General features: G+C 40.3%; 35 non-coding genes across 35 annotated transcripts; all 35 read left to right on the forward strand.

The window, feature by feature from the left end:
• Window positions 1-184: 184 nt before the first annotated feature.
• On the forward strand, window positions 185-348 carry LOC145744355 (U1 spliceosomal RNA). The gene has a single exon (XR_014281218.1). It is a non-coding gene; the product is annotated as a U1 spliceosomal RNA (small nuclear RNA).
• A 357-nt stretch (window positions 349-705) lies between these two features.
• Window positions 706-869, forward strand: LOC145744297 (U1 spliceosomal RNA). Its single transcript, XR_014281165.1, has one exon. It is a non-coding gene; the product is annotated as a U1 spliceosomal RNA (small nuclear RNA).
• Window positions 870-1226: 357 nt separating this feature from the next.
• LOC145744186 (U1 spliceosomal RNA) lies at window positions 1227-1390 on the forward strand. Its single transcript, XR_014281062.1, has one exon. It is a non-coding gene; the product is annotated as a U1 spliceosomal RNA (small nuclear RNA).
• A 338-nt stretch (window positions 1391-1728) lies between these two features.
• On the forward strand, window positions 1729-1892 carry LOC145744309 (U1 spliceosomal RNA). The gene has a single exon (XR_014281176.1). It is a non-coding gene; the product is annotated as a U1 spliceosomal RNA (small nuclear RNA).
• A 357-nt stretch (window positions 1893-2249) lies between these two features.
• On the forward strand, window positions 2250-2413 carry LOC145744320 (U1 spliceosomal RNA). The gene has a single exon (XR_014281185.1). It is a non-coding gene; the product is annotated as a U1 spliceosomal RNA (small nuclear RNA).
• A 357-nt stretch (window positions 2414-2770) lies between these two features.
• On the forward strand, window positions 2771-2934 carry LOC145744356 (U1 spliceosomal RNA). Its single transcript, XR_014281219.1, has one exon. It is a non-coding gene; the product is annotated as a U1 spliceosomal RNA (small nuclear RNA).
• Window positions 2935-3291: 357 nt separating this feature from the next.
• LOC145744187 (U1 spliceosomal RNA) lies at window positions 3292-3455 on the forward strand. The gene has a single exon (XR_014281063.1). It is a non-coding gene; the product is annotated as a U1 spliceosomal RNA (small nuclear RNA).
• Window positions 3456-3793: 338 nt separating this feature from the next.
• LOC145744194 (U1 spliceosomal RNA) lies at window positions 3794-3957 on the forward strand. The gene has a single exon (XR_014281069.1). It is a non-coding gene; the product is annotated as a U1 spliceosomal RNA (small nuclear RNA).
• Window positions 3958-4313: 356 nt separating this feature from the next.
• On the forward strand, window positions 4314-4477 carry LOC145744342 (U1 spliceosomal RNA). The gene has a single exon (XR_014281206.1). It is a non-coding gene; the product is annotated as a U1 spliceosomal RNA (small nuclear RNA).
• Window positions 4478-4834: 357 nt separating this feature from the next.
• Window positions 4835-4997, forward strand: LOC145744262 (U1 spliceosomal RNA). Its single transcript, XR_014281133.1, has one exon. It is a non-coding gene; the product is annotated as a U1 spliceosomal RNA (small nuclear RNA).
• A 360-nt stretch (window positions 4998-5357) lies between these two features.
• On the forward strand, window positions 5358-5521 carry LOC145744343 (U1 spliceosomal RNA). The gene has a single exon (XR_014281207.1). It is a non-coding gene; the product is annotated as a U1 spliceosomal RNA (small nuclear RNA).
• A 357-nt stretch (window positions 5522-5878) lies between these two features.
• LOC145744330 (U1 spliceosomal RNA) lies at window positions 5879-6042 on the forward strand. The gene has a single exon (XR_014281195.1). It is a non-coding gene; the product is annotated as a U1 spliceosomal RNA (small nuclear RNA).
• Window positions 6043-6401: 359 nt separating this feature from the next.
• On the forward strand, window positions 6402-6565 carry LOC145744359 (U1 spliceosomal RNA). Its single transcript, XR_014281222.1, has one exon. It is a non-coding gene; the product is annotated as a U1 spliceosomal RNA (small nuclear RNA).
• A 357-nt stretch (window positions 6566-6922) lies between these two features.
• On the forward strand, window positions 6923-7086 carry LOC145744334 (U1 spliceosomal RNA). The gene has a single exon (XR_014281198.1). It is a non-coding gene; the product is annotated as a U1 spliceosomal RNA (small nuclear RNA).
• A 338-nt stretch (window positions 7087-7424) lies between these two features.
• LOC145744195 (U1 spliceosomal RNA) lies at window positions 7425-7588 on the forward strand. Its single transcript, XR_014281070.1, has one exon. It is a non-coding gene; the product is annotated as a U1 spliceosomal RNA (small nuclear RNA).
• Window positions 7589-7945: 357 nt separating this feature from the next.
• On the forward strand, window positions 7946-8109 carry LOC145744208 (U1 spliceosomal RNA). Its single transcript, XR_014281083.1, has one exon. It is a non-coding gene; the product is annotated as a U1 spliceosomal RNA (small nuclear RNA).
• Window positions 8110-8466: 357 nt separating this feature from the next.
• On the forward strand, window positions 8467-8630 carry LOC145744350 (U1 spliceosomal RNA). Its single transcript, XR_014281213.1, has one exon. It is a non-coding gene; the product is annotated as a U1 spliceosomal RNA (small nuclear RNA).
• Window positions 8631-8968: 338 nt separating this feature from the next.
• Window positions 8969-9132, forward strand: LOC145744258 (U1 spliceosomal RNA). Its single transcript, XR_014281129.1, has one exon. It is a non-coding gene; the product is annotated as a U1 spliceosomal RNA (small nuclear RNA).
• A 356-nt stretch (window positions 9133-9488) lies between these two features.
• On the forward strand, window positions 9489-9652 carry LOC145744210 (U1 spliceosomal RNA). Its single transcript, XR_014281084.1, has one exon. It is a non-coding gene; the product is annotated as a U1 spliceosomal RNA (small nuclear RNA).
• A 357-nt stretch (window positions 9653-10009) lies between these two features.
• On the forward strand, window positions 10010-10173 carry LOC145744361 (U1 spliceosomal RNA). Its single transcript, XR_014281224.1, has one exon. It is a non-coding gene; the product is annotated as a U1 spliceosomal RNA (small nuclear RNA).
• Window positions 10174-10511: 338 nt separating this feature from the next.
• LOC145744286 (U1 spliceosomal RNA) lies at window positions 10512-10675 on the forward strand. The gene has a single exon (XR_014281155.1). It is a non-coding gene; the product is annotated as a U1 spliceosomal RNA (small nuclear RNA).
• Window positions 10676-11031: 356 nt separating this feature from the next.
• Window positions 11032-11195, forward strand: LOC145744178 (U1 spliceosomal RNA). The gene has a single exon (XR_014281054.1). It is a non-coding gene; the product is annotated as a U1 spliceosomal RNA (small nuclear RNA).
• A 338-nt stretch (window positions 11196-11533) lies between these two features.
• Window positions 11534-11697, forward strand: LOC145744196 (U1 spliceosomal RNA). The gene has a single exon (XR_014281071.1). It is a non-coding gene; the product is annotated as a U1 spliceosomal RNA (small nuclear RNA).
• A 356-nt stretch (window positions 11698-12053) lies between these two features.
• Window positions 12054-12217, forward strand: LOC145744331 (U1 spliceosomal RNA). The gene has a single exon (XR_014281196.1). It is a non-coding gene; the product is annotated as a U1 spliceosomal RNA (small nuclear RNA).
• A 357-nt stretch (window positions 12218-12574) lies between these two features.
• LOC145744189 (U1 spliceosomal RNA) lies at window positions 12575-12738 on the forward strand. The gene has a single exon (XR_014281065.1). It is a non-coding gene; the product is annotated as a U1 spliceosomal RNA (small nuclear RNA).
• A 338-nt stretch (window positions 12739-13076) lies between these two features.
• On the forward strand, window positions 13077-13240 carry LOC145744173 (U1 spliceosomal RNA). The gene has a single exon (XR_014281050.1). It is a non-coding gene; the product is annotated as a U1 spliceosomal RNA (small nuclear RNA).
• Window positions 13241-13596: 356 nt separating this feature from the next.
• Window positions 13597-13760, forward strand: LOC145744211 (U1 spliceosomal RNA). Its single transcript, XR_014281085.1, has one exon. It is a non-coding gene; the product is annotated as a U1 spliceosomal RNA (small nuclear RNA).
• Window positions 13761-14117: 357 nt separating this feature from the next.
• On the forward strand, window positions 14118-14281 carry LOC145744201 (U1 spliceosomal RNA). The gene has a single exon (XR_014281076.1). It is a non-coding gene; the product is annotated as a U1 spliceosomal RNA (small nuclear RNA).
• A 338-nt stretch (window positions 14282-14619) lies between these two features.
• Window positions 14620-14783, forward strand: LOC145744174 (U1 spliceosomal RNA). The gene has a single exon (XR_014281051.1). It is a non-coding gene; the product is annotated as a U1 spliceosomal RNA (small nuclear RNA).
• A 356-nt stretch (window positions 14784-15139) lies between these two features.
• LOC145744212 (U1 spliceosomal RNA) lies at window positions 15140-15303 on the forward strand. Its single transcript, XR_014281086.1, has one exon. It is a non-coding gene; the product is annotated as a U1 spliceosomal RNA (small nuclear RNA).
• A 357-nt stretch (window positions 15304-15660) lies between these two features.
• LOC145744213 (U1 spliceosomal RNA) lies at window positions 15661-15824 on the forward strand. Its single transcript, XR_014281087.1, has one exon. It is a non-coding gene; the product is annotated as a U1 spliceosomal RNA (small nuclear RNA).
• Window positions 15825-16162: 338 nt separating this feature from the next.
• LOC145744256 (U1 spliceosomal RNA) lies at window positions 16163-16326 on the forward strand. Its single transcript, XR_014281128.1, has one exon. It is a non-coding gene; the product is annotated as a U1 spliceosomal RNA (small nuclear RNA).
• Window positions 16327-16682: 356 nt separating this feature from the next.
• LOC145744214 (U1 spliceosomal RNA) lies at window positions 16683-16846 on the forward strand. Its single transcript, XR_014281088.1, has one exon. It is a non-coding gene; the product is annotated as a U1 spliceosomal RNA (small nuclear RNA).
• Window positions 16847-17203: 357 nt separating this feature from the next.
• LOC145744333 (U1 spliceosomal RNA) lies at window positions 17204-17367 on the forward strand. Its single transcript, XR_014281197.1, has one exon. It is a non-coding gene; the product is annotated as a U1 spliceosomal RNA (small nuclear RNA).
• A 357-nt stretch (window positions 17368-17724) lies between these two features.
• Window positions 17725-17888, forward strand: LOC145744357 (U1 spliceosomal RNA). Its single transcript, XR_014281220.1, has one exon. It is a non-coding gene; the product is annotated as a U1 spliceosomal RNA (small nuclear RNA).
• Window positions 17889-18110: the final 222 nt, after the last annotated feature.

Genomic DNA, 18110 nt, shown 5'->3' on the forward strand with positions numbered 1-18110 from the left:
AATCCTATTTCTTTCAGCTCGTATTTGAATGCCATGACCGGTATATGCCACTGTGGCGTCCTTTTTCAAATCAAAAAAAATAATTACATAAAAACCTGTTTAATTGTTAGAGAATATTTGCGCGAGCACCACAAATGGAAATTTATAATTCAATCGGCTGCCGTGCAATTGCGATGTATGCGGCATACTTACCTGACGAGGGTCTTCACTGCGATCAGGCAGGCAGTGGGCCCAGGGCGATGCTCAGTCATTGCACTTCGACTGAGCTGACCTCTGCGATTACCCCAAATGTGGGTAACTCGGTCGTATAATTTCTGATAGTGGGGTCTGCGTTCGCGCTAACCCTTTATTTTATTAATTTTGTGTGTTATTGATGTTTGTTGCAAATATCGGTACCTACTTACTGTATGTTTGTTGTATGTAATGTAAATCTATCTAGTTAAGCAATATACATTTATTCTTAAGCTATACGCAAAACGTCGAAATATAAGCGAAAAGTGTTGCTTTGTTGATTTGGCTTAAATCCTATTTCTTTCAGCTCGTAATCGAATGCCATGACCGGTATACGCCACTGTGGCGTCCTTTTTCAAATCAAAAAAAATAATTACATAAAAACCTGTTTAATTGTTAGAGAATATTTGCGCGAGCACCACAAATGGAAATTTATAATTCAATCGGCTGCCGTGCAATTGCGATGTATGCGGCATACTTACCTGACGAGGGTCTTCACTGCGATCAGGCAGGCAGTGGGCCCAGGGCGAGGCTCAGTCATTGCACTTCGACTGAGCTGACCTCTGCGATTACCCCAAATGTGGGTAACTCGGTCGTATAATTTCTGATAGTGGGGTCTGCGTTCGCGCTAACCCTTTATTTTATTAATTTTGTGTGTTATTGATGTTTGTTGCAAATATCGGTACCTACTTACTGTATGTTTGTTGTATGTAATGTAAATCTATCTAGTTAAGCAATATACATTTATTCTTAAGCTATACGCAAAACGTCGAAATATAAGCGAAAAGTGTTGCTTTGTTGATTTGGCTTAAATCCTATTTCTTTCAGCTCGTAATCGAATGCCATGACCGGTATACGCCACTGTGGCGTCCTTTTTCAAATCAAAAAAAATAATTACATAAAAACCTGTTTAATTGTTAGAGAATATTTGCGCGAGCACCACAAATGGAAATTTATAATTCAATCGGCTGCCGTGCAATTGCGATGTATGCGGCATACTTACCTGACGAGGGTCTTCACTGCGATCAGGCAGGCAGTGGGCCCAGGGTGAGGCTCAGTCATTGCACTTCGACTGAGCTGACCTCTGCGATTACCCCAAATGTGGGTAACTCGGTCGTATAATTTGTGATAGTGGGGTCTGCGTTCGCGCTAACACTTTATTTTATTAATTTTGTGTGATAATGATGTTTGGTGCAAATACCGGTACCAACTTGCTGTTGCAGGTAATCTAGTTAAGCAATATACATTTATTCTTAAGCTATACGCTAAACGTCGAAATATAAGCAAAAATGTTGCTTTGTTGATTTGGCTTAAATCCGATTTCTTTCAGCTCGTATTTGAATGCCATGACCGGTATATGCCACTGTGGCGTCCTTTTTCAAATCAAAAAAAATAATTACATAAAAACCTGTTTAATTGTTAGAGAATATTTGCGCGAGCACCACAAATGGGAAGTTATTATTCATTTGACAGCCGTCCGTTTGCGATGTATGCGGCATACTTACCTGACGAGGGTCTTCACTGCGATCAGGCAGGCAGTGGGCCCAGGGCGAGGCTCAGTCATTGCACTTCGACTGAGCTGACCTCTGCGATTACCCCAAATGTGGGTAACTCGGTCGTATAATTTCTGATAGTGGGGTCTGCGTTCGCGCTAACCCTTTATTTTATTAATTTTGTGTGCTATTGATGTTTGTTGCAAATATCGGTACCTACTTACTGTATGTTTGTTGTATGTAATGTAAATCTATCTAGTTAAGCAATATACATTTATTCTTAAGCTATACGCAAAACGTCGAAATATAAGCGAAAAGTGTTGCTTTGTTGATTTGGCTTAAATCCTATTTCTTTCAGCTCGTAATCGAATGCCATGACCGGTATACGCCACTGTGGCGTCCTTTTTCAAATCAAAAAAAATAATTACATAAAAACCTGTTTAATTGTTAGAGAATATTTGCGCGAGCACCACAAATGGAAATTTATAATTCAATCGGCTGCCGTGCAATTGCGATGTATGCGGCATACTTACCTGACGAGGGTCTTCACTGCGATCAGGCAGGCAGTGGGCCCAGGGCGAGGCTCAGTCATTGCACTTCGACTGAGCTGACCTCTGCGATTACCCCAAATGTGGGTAACTCGGTCGTATAATTTCTGATAGTGGGGTCTGCGTTCGCGCTAACCCTTTATTTTATTAATTTTGTGTGTTATTGATGTTTGTTGCAAATATCGGTACATACTTACTGTATGTTTGTTGTATGTAACGTAAATCTATCTAGTTAAGCAATATACATTTATTCTTAAGCTATACGCAAAACGTCGAAATATAAGCGAAAAGTGTTGCTTTGTTGATTTGGCTTAAATCCTATTTCTTTCAGCTCGTATTTGAATGCCATGACCGGTATATGCCACTGTGGCGTCCTTCTTCAAATCAAAAAAAATAATTACATAAAAACCTGTTTAATTGTTAGAGAATATTTGCGCGAGCACCACAAATGGAAATTTATAATTCAATCGGCTGCCGTGCAATTGCGATGTATGCGGCATACTTACCTGACGAGGGTCTTCACTGCGATCAGGCAGGCAGTGGGCCCAGGGCGAGGCTCAGTCATTGCACTTCGACTGAGCTGACCTCTGCGATTACCCCAAATGTGGGTAACTCGGTCGTATATTTTCTGATAGTGGGGTCTGCGTTCGCGCTAACCCTTTATTTTATTAATTTTGTGTGTTATTGATGTTTGTTGCAAATATCGGTACCTACTTACTGTATGTTTGTTGTATGTAATGTAAATCTATCTAGTTAAGCAATATACATTTATTCTTAAGCTATACGCAAAACGTCGAAATATAAGCGAAAAGTGTTGCTTTGTTGATTTGGCTTAAATCCTATTTCTTTCAGCTCGTAATCGAATGCCATGACCGGTATACGCCACTGTGGCGTCCTTTTTCAAATCAAAAAAAATAATTACATAAAAACCTGTTTAATTGTTAGAGAATATTTGCGCGAGCACCACAAATGGAAATTTATAATTCAATCGGCTGCCGTGCAATTGCGATGTATGCGGCATACTTACCTGACGAGGGTCTTCACTGCGATCAGGCAGGCAGTGGGCCCAGGGTGAGGCTCAGTCATTGCACTTCGACTGAGCTGACCTCTGCGATTACCCCAAATGTGGGTAACTCGGTCGTATAATTTGTGATAGTGGGGTCTGCGTTCGCGCTAACACTTTATTTTATTAATTTTGTGTGATAATGATGTTTGGTGCAAATACCGGTACCAACTTGCTGTTGCAGGTAATCTAGTTAAGCAATATACATTTATTCTTAAGCTATACGCTAAACGTCGAAATATAAGCAAAAATGTTGCTTTGTTGGTTTGGATTAAATCCGATTCCTTTTAGCTCGTAATCGAACGCCATGACCGGTATATGCCACTGTGGCGTCCTTTTTAAAATTTATAGAAATAATAACATAAAAACCTGTTTAATTGTTAGAGAATATTTGCGCGAGCACCACAAATGGGAAGTTATAATTCATTGGGCAGCCGTCCGTTTGCGATGAATGCAGCATACTTACCTGACGAGGGTCTTCACTGCGATCAGGCAGGCAGTGGGACCAGGGCGAGGCTCAGTCATTGCACTTCGACTGAGCTGACCTCTGCGATTACCCCAAATGTGGGTAACTCGGTCGTATAATTTCTGATAGTGGGGTCTGCGTTCGCGCTAACCCTTTATTTGATTAATTTTGTGTGTTATTGATGTTTGTTGCAAATATCGGTACATACTTACTGTATGTTTGTTGTATTTAACGTAAATCTATCTAGTTAAGCAATATACATTTATTCTTAAGCTATACGCAAAACGTCGAAATATAAGCAAAAGTGTTGCTTTGTTGATTTGGCTTAAATCCGATTTCTTTCAGCTCGTATTTGAATGCCATGACCGGTATATGCCACTGTGGCGTCCTTTTTCAAATCAAAAAAAATAATTACATAAAAACCTGTTTAATTGTTAGAGAATATTTGCGCGAGCACCACAAATGGGAAGTTATTATTCATTTGACAGCCGTCCGTTTGCGATGTATGCGGCATACTTACCTGACGAGGGTCTTCACTGCGATCAGGCAGGCAGTGGGCCCAGGGCGAGGCTCAGTCATTGCACTTCGACTGAGCTGACCTCTGCGATTACCCAAAATGTGGGTAACTCGGTCGTATAATTTCTGATAGTGGGGTCTGCGTTCGCGCTAACCCTTTATTTTATTAATTTTGTGTGTTATTGATGTTTGTTGCAAATATCGGTACCTACTTACTGTATGTTTGTTGTATGTAATGTAAATCTATCTAGTTAAGCAATATACATTTATTCTTAAGCTATACGCAAAACGTCGAAATATAAGCGAAAAGTGTTGCTTTGTTGATTTGGCTTAAATCCTATTTCTTTCAGCTCGTATTTGAATGCCATGACCGGTATATGCCACTGTGGCGTCCTTTTTCAAATCAAAAAAAATAATTACATAAAAACCTGTTTAATTGTTAGAGAATATTTGCGCGAGCACCACAAATGGAAAGTTATAATTCAATCGGCTGCCGTGCAATTGCGATGTATGCGGCATACTTACCTGACGAGGGTCTTCACTGCGATCAGGCAGGCAGTGGGCCCAGGGCGAGGCTCAGTCATTGCACTTCGACTGAGCTGACATCTGCGATTACCCCAAATGTGGGCAACTCGGTCGTATAATTTCTGATAGTGTGGTCTGCGTTCGCGCTAACCCTTTATTTTATTAATTTTGTGTGTTATTGATGTTTGTTGCAAATATCGGTACCTCTACTTACTGTATGTTTGTTGTATGTAATGTAAATCTATCTAGTTAAGCAATATACATTTATTCTTAAGCTATACGCAAAACGTCGAAATATAAGCGAAAAGTGTTGCTTTGTTGATTTGGCTTAAATCCTATTTCTTTCAGCTAGTAATCGAATGCCATGACCGGTATACGCCACTGTGGCGTCCTTTTTCAAATCAAAAAAAATAATTACATAAAAACCTGTTTAATTGTTAGAGAATATTTGCGCGAGCACCACAAATGGAAATTTATAATTCAATCGGCTGCCGTGCAATTGCGATGTATGCGGCATACTTACCTGACGAGGGTCTTCACTGCGATCAGGCAGGCAGTGGGCCCAGGGCGAGGCTCAGTCATTGCACTTCGACTGAGCTGACCTCTGCGATTACCCAAAATGTGGGTAACTCGGTCGTATAATTTCTGATAGTGGGGTCTGCGTTCGCGCTAACCCTTTATTTTATTAATTTTGTGTGTTATTGATGTTTGTTGCAAATATCGGTACCTACTTACTGTATGTTTGTTGTATGTAATGTAAATCTATCTAGTTAAGCAATATACATTTATTCTTAAGCTATACGCAAAACGTCGAAATATAAGCGAAAAGTGTTGCTTTGTTGATTTGGCTTAAATCCTATTTCTTTCAGCTCGTATTTGAATGCCATGACCGGTATATGCCACTGTGGCGTCCTTTTTCAAATCAAAAAAAATAATTACATAAAAACCTGTTTAATTGTTAGAGAATATTTGCGCGAGCACCACAAATGGAAAGTTATAATTCAATCGGCTGCCGTGCAATTGCGATGTATGCGGCATACTTACCTGACGAGGGTCTTCACTGCGATCAGGCAGGCAGTGGGCCCAGGGCGAGGCTCAGTCATTGCACTTCGACTGAGCTGACCTCTGCGATTACCCCAAATGTGGGTAACTCGGTCGTATAATTTCTGATAGTGGGGTCTGCGTTCGCGCTAACCCTTTATTTTATTAATTTTGTGTGTTATTGATGTTTGTTGCAAATATCGGTACCTCTACTTACTGTATGTTTGTTGTATGTAATGTAAATCTATCTAGTTAAGCAATATACATTTATTCTTAAGCTATACGCAAAACGTCGAAATATAAGCGAAAAGTGTTGCTTTGTTGATTTGGCTTAAATCCTATTTCTTTCAGCTCGTAATCGAATGCCATGACCGGTATACGCCACTGTGGCGTCCTTTTTCAAATCAAAAAAAATAATTACATAAAAACCTGTTTAATTGTTAGAGAATATTTGCGCGAGCACCACAAATGGAAATTTATAATTCAATCGGCTGCCGTGCAATTGCGATGTATGCGGCATACTTACCTGACGAGGGTCTTCACTGCGATCAGGCAGGCAGTGGGCCCAGGGCGAGGCTCAGTCATTGCACTTCGACTGAGCTGACCTCTGCGATTACCCCAAATGTGGGTAACTCGGTCGTATAATTTCTGATAGTGAGGTCTGCGTTCGCGCTAACCCTTTATTTTATTAATTTTGTGTGTTATTGATGTTTGTTGCAAATATCGGTACCTACTTACTGTATGTTTGTTGTATGTAATGTAAATCTATCTAGTTAAGCAATATACATTTATTCTTAAGCTATACGCAAAACGTCGAAATATAAGCGAAAAGTGTTGCTTTGTTGATTTGGCTTAAATCCTATTTCTTTCAGCTCGTAATCGAATGCCATGACCGGTATACGCCACTGTGGCGTCCTTTTTCAAATCAAAAAAAATAATTACATAAAAACCTGTTTAATTGTTAGAGAATATTTGCGCGAGCACCACAAATGGAAATTTATAATTCAATCGGCTGCCGTGCAATTGCGATGTATGCGGCATACTTACCTGACGAGGGTCTTCACTGCGATCAGGCAGGCAGTGGGCCCAGGGTGAGGCTCAGTCCTTGCACTTCGACTGAGCTGACCTCTGCGATTACCCCAAATGTGGGTAACTCGGTCGTATAATTTGTGATAGTGGGGTCTGCGTTCGCGCTAACCCTTTATTTTATTAATTTTGTGTGATAATGATGTTTGGTGCAAATACCGGTACCAACTTGCTGTTGCAGGTAATCTAGTTAAGCAATATACATTTATTCTTAAGCTATACGCTAAACGTCGAAATATAAGCAAAAATGTTGCTTTGTTGGTTTGGATTAAATCCGATTCCTTTTAGCTCGTAATCGAACGCCATGACCGGTATATGCCACTGTGGCGTCCTTTTTAAAATTTATAGAAATAATAACATAAAAACCTGTTTAATTGTTAGAGAATATTTGCGCGAGCACCACAAATGGGAAGTTATAATTCATTGGGCAGCCGTCCGTTTGCGATGAATGCAGCATACTTACCTGACGAGGGTCTTCACTGCGATCAGGCAGGCAGTGGGACCAGGGCGAGGCTCAGTCATTGCACTTCGACTGAGCTGACCTCTGCGATTACCCCAAATGTGGGTAACTCGGTCGTATAATTTCTGATAGTGGGGTCTGCGTTCGCGCTAACCCTTTATTTTATTAATTTTGTGTGTTATTGATGTTTGTTGCAAATATCGGTACATACTTACTGTATGTTTGTTGTATGTAACGTAAATCTATCTAGTTAAGCAATATACATTTATTCTTAAGCTATACGCAAAACGTCGAAATATAAGCAAAAGTGTTGCTTTGTTGATTTGGCTTAAATCCGATTTCTTTCAGCTCGTATTTGAATGCCATGACCGGTATACGCCACTGTGGCGTCCTTTTTCAAATCAAAAAAAAATAATTACATAAAAACCTGTTTAATTGTTAGAGAATATTTGCGCGAGCACCACAAATGGGAAGTTATTTTTCATTTGACAGCCGTCCGTTTGCGATGTATGCAGCATACTTACCTGACGAGGGTCTTCACTGCGATCAGGCAGGCAGTGGGCCGAGGGCGAGGCTCAGTCATTGCACTTCGACTGAGCTGACCTCTGCGATTACCCAAAATGTGGGTAACTCGGTCGTATAATTTCTGATAGTGGGGTCTGCGTTCGCGCTAACCCTTTATTTTATTAATTTTGTGTGTTATTGATGTTTGTTGCAAATATCGGTACCTACTTACTGTATGTTTGTTGTATGTAATGTAAATCTATCTAGTTAAGCAATATACATTTATTCTTAAGCTATACGCAAAACGGCGAAATATAAGCGAAAAGTGTTGCTTTGTTGATTTGGCTTAAATCCTATTTCTTTCAGCTCGTATTTGAATGCCATGACCGGTATATGCCACTGTGGCGTCCTTTTTCAAATCAAAAAAAATAATTACATAAAAACCTGTTTAATTGTTAGAGAATATTTGCGCGAGCACCACAAATGGAAATTTATAATTCAATCGGCTGCCGTGCAATTGCGATGTATGCGGCATACTTACCTGACGAGGGTCTTCACTGCGATCAGGCAGGCAGTGGGCCCAGGGCGAGGCTCAGTCATTGCACTTCGACTGAGCTGACCTCTGCGATTACCCCAAATGTGGGTAACTCGGTCGTATAATTTGTGATAGTGGGGTCTGCGTTCGCGCTAACCCTTTATTTTATTAAATTTGTGTGATAATGATGTTTGGTGCAAATACCGGTACCAACTTGCTGTTGCAGGTAATCTAGTTAAGCAATATACATTTATTCTTAAGCTATACGCTAAACGTCGAAATATAAGCAAAAATGTTGCTTTGTTGGTTTGGATTAAATCCGATTCCTTTTAGCTCGTAATCGAACGCCATGACCGGTATATGCCACTGTGGCGTCCTTTTTAAAATTTATAGAAATAATAACATAAAAACCTGTTTAATTGTTAGAGAATATTTGCGCGAGCACCACAAATGGGAAGTTATAATTCATTGGGCAGCCGTCCGTTTGCGATGAATGCAGCATACTTACCTGACGAGGGTCTTCACTGCGATCAGGCAGGCAGTGGGACCAGGGCGAGGCTCAGTGATTGCACTTCGACTGAGCTGACCTCTGCGATTACCCCAAATGTGGGTAACTCGGTCGTATAATTTCTGATAGTGGGGTCTGCGTTCGCGCTAACCCTTTATTTTATTAATTTTGTGTGTTATTGATGTTTGTTGCAAATATCGGTACATACTTACTGTATGTTTGTTGTATGTAACGTAAATCTATCTAGTTAAGCAATATACATTTATTCTTAAGCTATACGCAAAACGTCGAAATATAAGCAAAAGTGTTGCTTTGTTGATTTGGCTTAAATCCGATTTCTTTCAGCTCGTATTTGAATGCCATGACCGGTATACGCCACTGTGGCGTCCTTTTTCGAATCAAAAAAAATAATTACATAAAAACCTGTTTAATTGTTAGAGAATATTTGCGCGAGCACCACAAATGGGAAGTTATTTTTCATTTGACAGCCGTCCGTTTGCGATGTATGCAGCATACTTACCTGACGAGGGTCTTCACTGCGATCAGGCAGGCAGTGGGCCGAGGGCGAGGCTCAGTCATTGCACTTCGACTGAGCTGACCTCTGCGATTACCCAAAATGTGGGTAACTCGGTCGTATAATTTCTGATAGTGGGGTCTGCGTTCGCGCTAACCCTTTATTTTATTAATTTTGTGTGTTATTGATGTTTGTTGCAAATATCGGTACCTACTTACTGTATGTTTGTTGTATGTAATGTAAATCTATCTAGTTAAGCAATATACATTTATTCTTAAGCTATACGCAAAACGTCGAAATATAAGCGAAAAGTGTTGCTTTGTTGATTTGGCTTAAATCCTATTTTTTTCAGCTCGTATTTGAATGCCATGACCGGTATATGCCACTGTGGCGTCCTTTTTCAAATCAAAAAAAATAATTACATAAAAACCTGTTTAATTGTTAGAGAATATTTGCGCGAGCACCACAAATGGAAATTTATAATTCAATCGGCTGCCGTGCAATTGCGATGTATGCGGCATACTTACCTGACGAGGGTCTTCACTGCGATCAGGCAGGCAGTGGGCCCAGGGCGAGGCTCAGTCATTGCACTTCGACTGAGCTGACCTCTGCGATTACCCCAAATGTGGGTAACTCGGTCGTATAATTTGTGATAGTGGGGTCTGCGTTCGCGCTAACCCTTTATTTTATTAAATTTGTGTGATAATGATGTTTGGTGCAAATACCGGTACCAACTTGCTGTTGCAGGTAATCTAGTTAAGCAATATACATTTATTCTTAAGCTATACGCTAAACGTCGAAATATAAGCAAAAATGTTGCTTTGTTGGTTTGGATTAAATCCGATTCCTTTTAGCTCGTAATCGAACGCCATGACCGGTATATGCCACTGTGGCGTTCTTTTTAAAATTTATAGAAATAATAACATAAAAACCTGTTTAATTGTTAGAGAATATTTGCGCGAGCACCACAAATGGGAAGTTATAATTCATTGGGCAGCCGTCCGTTTGCGATGAATGCAGCATACTTACCTGACGAGGGTCTTCACTGCGATCAGGCAGGCAGTGGGACCATGGCGAGGCTCAGTAATTGCACTTCGACTGAGCTGACCTCTGCGATTACCCCAAATGTGGGTAACTCGGTCGTATAATTTCTGATAGTGGGGTCTGCGTTCGCGCTAACCCTTTATTTTATTAATTTTGTGTGTTATTGATGTTTGTTGCAAATATCGGTACATACTTACTGTATGTTTGTTGTATGTAACGTAAATCTATCTAGTTAAGCAATATACATTTATTCTTAAGCTATACGCAAAACGTCGAAATATAAGCAAAAGTGTTGCTTTGTTGATTTGGCTTAAATCCGATTTCTTTCAGCTCGTATTTGAATGCCATGACCGGTATATGCCACTGTGGCGTCCTTTTTCAAATCAAAAAAAATAATTACATAAAAACCTGTTTAATTGTTAGAGAATATTTGCGCGAGCACCACAAATGGAAATTTATAATTCAATCGGCTGCCGTGCAATTGCGATGTATGCGGCATACTTACCTGACGAGGGTCTTCACTGCGATCAGGCAGGCAGTGGGCCCAGGGCGAGGCTCAGTCATTGCACTTCGACTGAGCTGACCTCTGCGATTACCCCAAATGTGGGTAACTCGGTCGTATAATTTGTGATAGTGGGGTCTGCGTTCGCGCTAACCCTTTATTTTATTAAATTTGTGTGATAATGATGTTTGGTGCAAATACCGGTACCAACTTGCTGTTGCAGGTAATCTAGTTAAGCAATATACATTTATTCTTAAGCTATACGCTAAACGTCGAAATATAAGCAAAAATGTTACTTTGTTGGTTTGGATTAAATCCGATTCCTTTTAGCTCGTAATCGAACGCCATGACCGGTATATGCCACTGTGGCGTCCTTTTTAAAATTTATAGAAATAATAACATAAAAACCTGTTTAATTGTTAGAGAATATTTGCGCGAGCACCACAAATGGGAAGTTATAATTCATTGGGCAGCCGTCCGTTTGCGATGAATGCAGCATACTTACCTGACGAGGGTCTTCACTGCGATCAGGCAGGCAGTGGGACCAGGGCGAGGCTCAGTCATTGCACTTCGACTGAGCTGACCTCTGCGATTACCCCAAATGTGGGTAACTCGGTCGTATAATTTCTGATAGTGGGGTCTGCGTTCGCGCTAACCCTTTATTTGATTAATTTTGTGTGTTATTGATGTTTGTTGCAAATATCGGTACATACTTACTGTATGTTTGTTGTATGTAACGTAAATCTATCTAGTTAAGCAATATACATTTATTCTTAAGCTATACGCAAAACGTCGAAATATAAGCAAAAGTGTTGCTTTGTTGATTTGGCTTAAATCCGATTTCTTTCAGCTCGTATTTGAATGCCATGACCGGTATATGCCACTGTGGCGTCCTTTTTCAAATCAAAAAAAATAATTACATAAAAACCTGTTTAATTGTTAGAGAATATTTGCGCGAGCACCACAAATGGGAAGTTATTATTCATTTGACAGCCGTCCGTTTGCGATGTAAGCGGCATACTTACCTGACGAGGGTCTTCACTGCGATCAGGCAGGCAGTGGGCCCAGGGCGAGGCTCAGTCATTGCACTTCGACTGAGCTGACCTCTGCGATTACCCCAAATGTGGGTAACTCGGTCGTATAATTTCTGATAGTGGGGTCTGCGTTCGCGCTAACCCTTTATTTTATTAATTTTGTGTGTTATTGATGTTTGTTGCAAATATCGGTACCTACTTACTGTATGTTTGTTGTATGTAATGTAAATCTATCTAGTTAAGCAATATACATTTATTCTTAAGCTATACGCAAAACGTCGAAATATAAGCGAAAAGTGTTGCTTTGTTGATTTGGCTTAAATCCTATTTCTTTCAGCTCGTATTTGAATGCCATGACCGGTATATGCCACTGTGGCGTCCTTTTTCAAATCAAAAAAAATAATTACATAAAAACCTGTTTAATTGTTAGAGAATATTTGCGCGAGCACCACAAATGGAAAGTTATAATTCAATCGGCTGCCGTGCAATTGCGATGTATGCGGCATACTTACCTGACGAGGGTCTTCACTGCGATCAGGCAGGCAGTGGGCCCAGGGCGAGGCTCAGTCATTGCACTTCGACTGAGCTGACCTCTGCGATTACCCCAAATGTGGGTAACTCGGTCGTATAATTTGTGATAGTGGGGTCTGCGTTCGCGCTAACCCTTTATTTTATTAATTTTGTGTGATAATGATGTTTGGTGCAAATACCGGTACCAACTTGCTGTTGCAGGTAATCTAGTTAAGCAATATACATTTATTCTTAAGCTATACGCTAAACGTCGAAATATAAGCAAAAATGTTGCTTTGTTGGTTTGGAATAAATCCGATTCCTTTTAGCTCGTAATCGAACGCCATGACCGGTATATGCCACTGTGGCGTCCTTTTTAAAATTTATAGAAATAATAACATAAAAACCTGTTTAATTGTTAGAGAATATTTGCGCGAGCACCACAAATGGGAAGTTATAATTCATTGGGCAGCCGTCCGTTTGCGATGAATGCAGCATACTTACCTGACGAGGGTCTTCACTGCGATCAAGCAGGCAGTGGGACCAGGGCGAGGCTCAGTCATTGCACTTCGACTGAGCTGACCTCTGCGATTACCCCAAATGTGGGTAACTCGGTCGTATAATTTCTGATAGTGGGGTCTGCGTTCGCGCTAACCCTTTATTTTATTAATTTTGTGTGTTATTGATGTTTGTTGCAAATATCGGTACATACTTACTGTATGTTTGTTGTATGTAACGTAAATCTATCTAGTTAAGCAATATACATTTATTCTTAAGCTATACGCAAAACGTCGAAATATAAGCAAAAGTGTTGCTTTGTTGATTTGGCTTAAATCCGATTTCTTTCAGCTCGTATTTGAATGCCATGACCGGTATACGCCACTGTGGCGTCCTTTTTCAAATCAAAAAAAATAATTACATAAAAACCTGTTTAATTGTTAGAGAATATTTGCGCGAGCACCACAAATGGGAAGTTATTTTTCATTTGACAGCCGTCCGTTTGCGATGTATGCAGCATACTTACCTGACGAGGGTCTTCACTGCGATCAGGCAGGCAGTGGGCCGAGGGCGAGGCTCAGTCATTGCACTTCGACTGAGCTGACCTCTGCGATTACCCAAAATGTGGGTAACTCGGTCGTATAATTTCTGATAGTGGGGTCTGCGTTCGCGCTAACCCTTTATTTTATTAATTTTGTGTGTTATTGATGTTTGTTGCAAATATCGGTACCTACTTACTGTATGTTTGTTGTATGTAATGTAAATCTATCTAGTTAAGCAATATACATTTATTCTTAAGCTATACGCAAAACGTCGAAATATAAGCGAAAAGTGTTGCTTTGTTGATTTGGCTTAAATCCTATTTCTTTCAGCTCGTATTTGAATGCCATGACCGGTATATGCCACTGTGGCGTCCTTTTTCAAATCAAAAAAAATAATTACATAAAAACCTGTTTAATTGTTAGAGAATATTTGCGCGAGCACCACAAATGGAAAGTTATAATTCAATCGGCTGCCGTGCAATTGCGATGTATGCGGCATACTTACCTGACGAGGGTCTTCACTGCGATCAGGCAGGCAGTGGGCCCAGGGCGAGGCTCAGTCATTGCACTTCGACTGAGCTGACCTCTGCGATTACCCCAAATGTGGGTAACTCGGTCGTATAATTTGTGATAGTGGGGTCTGCGTTCGCGCTAACCCTTTATTTTATTAATTTTGTGTGATAATGATGTTTGGTGCAAATACCGGTACCAACTTGCTGTTGCAGGTAATCTAGTTAAGCAATATACATTTATTCTTAAGCTATACGCTAAACGTCGAAATATAAGCAAAAATGTTGCTTTGTTGGTTTGGAATAAATCCGATTCCTTTTAGCTCGTAATCGAACGCCATGACCGGTATATGCCACTGTGGCGTCCTTTTTAAAATTTATAGAAATAATAACATAAAAACCTGTTTAATTGTTAGAGAATATTTGCGCGAGCACCACAAATGGGAAGTTATAATTCATTGGGCAGCCGTCCTTTTGCGATGAATGCAGCATACTTACCTGACGAGGGTCTTCACTGCGATCAAGCAGGCAGTGGGACCAGGGCGAGGCTCAGTCATTGCACTTCGACTGAGCTGACCTCTGCGATTACCCCAAATGTGGGTAACTCGGTCGTATAATTTCTGATAGTGGGGTCTGCGTTCGCGCTAACCCTTTATTTTATTAATTTTGTGTGTTATTGATGTTTGTTGCAAATATCGGTACATACTTACTGTATGTTTGTTGTATGTAACGTAAATCTATCTAGTTAAGCAATATACATTTATTCTTAAGCTATACGCAAAACGTCGAAATATAAGCAAAAGTGTTGCTTTGTTGATTTGGCTTAAATCCGATTTCTTTCAGCTCGTATTTGAATGCCATGACCGGTATACGCCACTGTGGCGTCCTTTTTCAAATCAAAAAAAATAATTACATAAAAACCTGTTTAATTGTTAGAGAATATTTGCGCGAGCACCACAAATGGGAAGTTATTTTTCATTTGACAGCCGTCCGTTTGCGATGTATGCAGCATACTTACCTGACGAGGGTCTTCACTGCGATCAGGCAGGCAGTGGGCCGAGGGCGAGGCTCAGTCATTGCACTTCGACTGAGCTGACCTCTGCGATTACCCAAAATGTGGGTAACTCGGTCGTATAATTTCTGATAGTGGGGTCTGCGTTCGCGCTAACCCTTTATTTTATTAATTTTGTGTGTTATTGATGTTTGTTGCAAATATCGGTACCTACTTACTGTATGTTTGTTGTATGTAATGTAAATCTATCTAGTTAAGCAATATACATTTATTCTTAAGCTATACGCAAAACGTCGAAATATAAGCGAAAAGTGTTGCTTTGTTGATTTGGCTTAAATCCTATTTCTTTCAGCTCGTATTTGAATGCCATGACCGGTATATGCCACTGTGGCGTCCTTTTTCAAATCAAAAAAAATAATTACATAAAAACCTGTTTAATTGTTAGAGAATATTTGCGCGAGCACCACAAATGGAAATTTATAATTCAATCGGCTGCCGTGCAATTGCGATGTATGCGGCATACTTACCTGACGAGGGTCTTCACTGCGATCAGGCAGGCAGTGGGCCCAGGGCGAGGCTCAGTCATTGCACTTCGACTGAGCTGACCTCTGCGATTACCCCAAATGTGGGTAACTCGGTCGTATAATTTGTGATAGTGGGGTCTGCGTTCGCGCTAACCCTTTATTTTATTAAATTTGTGTGATAATGATGTTTGGTGCAAATACCGGTACCAACTTGCTGTTGCAGGTAATCTAGTTAAGCAATATACATTTATTCTTAAGCTATACGCTAAACGTCGAAATATAAGCAAAAATGTTGCTTTGTTGGTTTGGAATAAATCCGATTCCTTTTAGCTCGTAATCGAACGCCATGACCGGTATATGCCACTGTGGCGTCCTTTTTAAAATTTATAGAAATAATAACATAAAAACCTGTTTAATTGTTAGAGAATATTTGCGCGAGCACCACAAATGGGAAGTTATAATTCATTGGGCAGCCGTACGTTTGCGATGAATGCAGCATACTTACCTGACGAGGGTCTTCACTGCGATCAGGCAGGCAGTGGGACCAGGGCGAGGCTCAGTAATTGCACTTCGACTGAGCTGACCTCTGCGATTACCCCAAATGTGGGTAACTCGGTCGTATAATTTCTGATAGTGGGGTCTGCGTTCGCGCTAACCCTTTATTTTATTAATTTTGTGTGTTATTGATGTTTGTTGCAAATATCGGTACATACTTACTGTATGTTTGTTGTATGTAACGTAAATCTATCTAGTTAAGCAATATACATTTATTCTTAAGCTATACGCAAAACGTCGAAATATAAGCAAAAGTGTTGCTTTGTTGATTTGGCTTAAATCCGATTTCTTTCAGCTCGTATTTGAATGCCATGACCGGTATATGCCACTGTGGCGTCCTTTTTCAAATCAAAAAAAATAATTACATAAAAACCTGTTTAATTGTTAGAGAATATTTGCGCGAGCACCACAAATGGGAAGTTATTTTTCATTTGACAGCCGTCCGTTTGCGATGTATGCAGCATACTTACCTGACGAGGGTCTTCACTGCGATCAGGCAGGCAGTGGGCCGAGGGCGAGGCTCAGTCATTGCACTTCGACTGAGCTGACCTCTGCGATTACCCAAAATGTGGGTAACTCGGTCGTATAATTTCTGATAGTGGGGTCTGCGTTCGCGCTAACCCTTTATTTTATTAATTTTGTGTGTTATTGATGTTTGTTGCAAATATCGGTACCTACTTACTGTATGTTTGTTGTATGTAATGTAAATCTATCTAGTTAAGCAATATACATTTATTCTTAAGCTATACGCAAAACGTCGAAATATAAGCGAAAAGTGTTGCTTTGTTGATTTGGCTTAAATCCTATTTCTTTCAGCTCGTATTTGAATGCCATGACCGGTATATGCCACTGTGGCGTCCTTTTTCAAATCAAAAAAAATAATTACATAAAAACCTGTTTAATTGTTAGAGAATATTTGCGCGAGCACCACAAATGGAAATTTATAATTCAATCGGCTGCCGTGCAATTGCGATGTATGCGGCATACTTACCTGACGAGGGTCTTCACTGCGATCAGGCAGGCAGTGGGCCCAGGGCGAGGCTCAGTCATTGCACTTCGACTGAGCTGACCTCTGCGATTACCCCAAATGTGGGTAACTCGGTCGTATAATTTCTGATAGTGGGGTCTGCGTTCGCGCTAACCCTTTATTTTATTAATTTTGTGTGTTATTGATGTTTGTTGCAAATATCGGTACCTACTTACTGTATGTTTGTTGTATGTAATGTAAATCTATCTAGTTAAGCAATATACATTTATTCTTAAGCTATACGCAAAACGTCGAAATATAAGCGAAAAGTGTTGCTTTGTTGATTTGGCTTAAATCCTATTTCTTTCAGCTCGTAATCGAATGCCATGACCGGTATACGCCACTGTGGCGTCCTTTTTCAAATCAAAATAATTAATTACATAAAAACCTGTTTAATTGTTAGAGAATATTTGCGCGAGCACCACAAATGGAAATTTATAATTCAATCGGCTGCCGTGCAATTGCGATGTATGCGGCATACTTACCTGACGAGGGTCTTCACTGCGATCAGGCAGGCAGTGGGTCCAGGGTGAGGCTCAGTCCTTGCACTTCGACTGAGCTGACCTCTGCGATTACCCCAAATGTGGGTAACTCGGTCGTATAATTTGTGATAGTGGGGTCTGCGTTCGCGCTAACCCTTTATTTTATTAATTTTGTGTGATAATGATGTTTGGTGCAAATACCGGTACCAACTTGCTGTTGCAGGTAATCTAGTTAAGCAATATACATTTATTCTTAAGCTATACGCTAAACGTCGAAATATAAGCAAAAATGTTGCTTTGTTGGTTTGGATTAAATCCGATTCCTTTTAGCTCGTAATCGAACGCCATGACCGGTATATGCCACTGTGGCGTCCTTTTTAA

This window comes from Corella eumyota, chromosome 2 (genome assembly GCF_963082875.1).
Source record: "Corella eumyota chromosome 2, kaCorEumy4.1, whole genome shotgun sequence".
In the NCBI taxonomy this organism is placed as follows: domain Eukaryota; kingdom Metazoa; phylum Chordata; class Ascidiacea; order Phlebobranchia; family Corellidae; genus Corella; species Corella eumyota.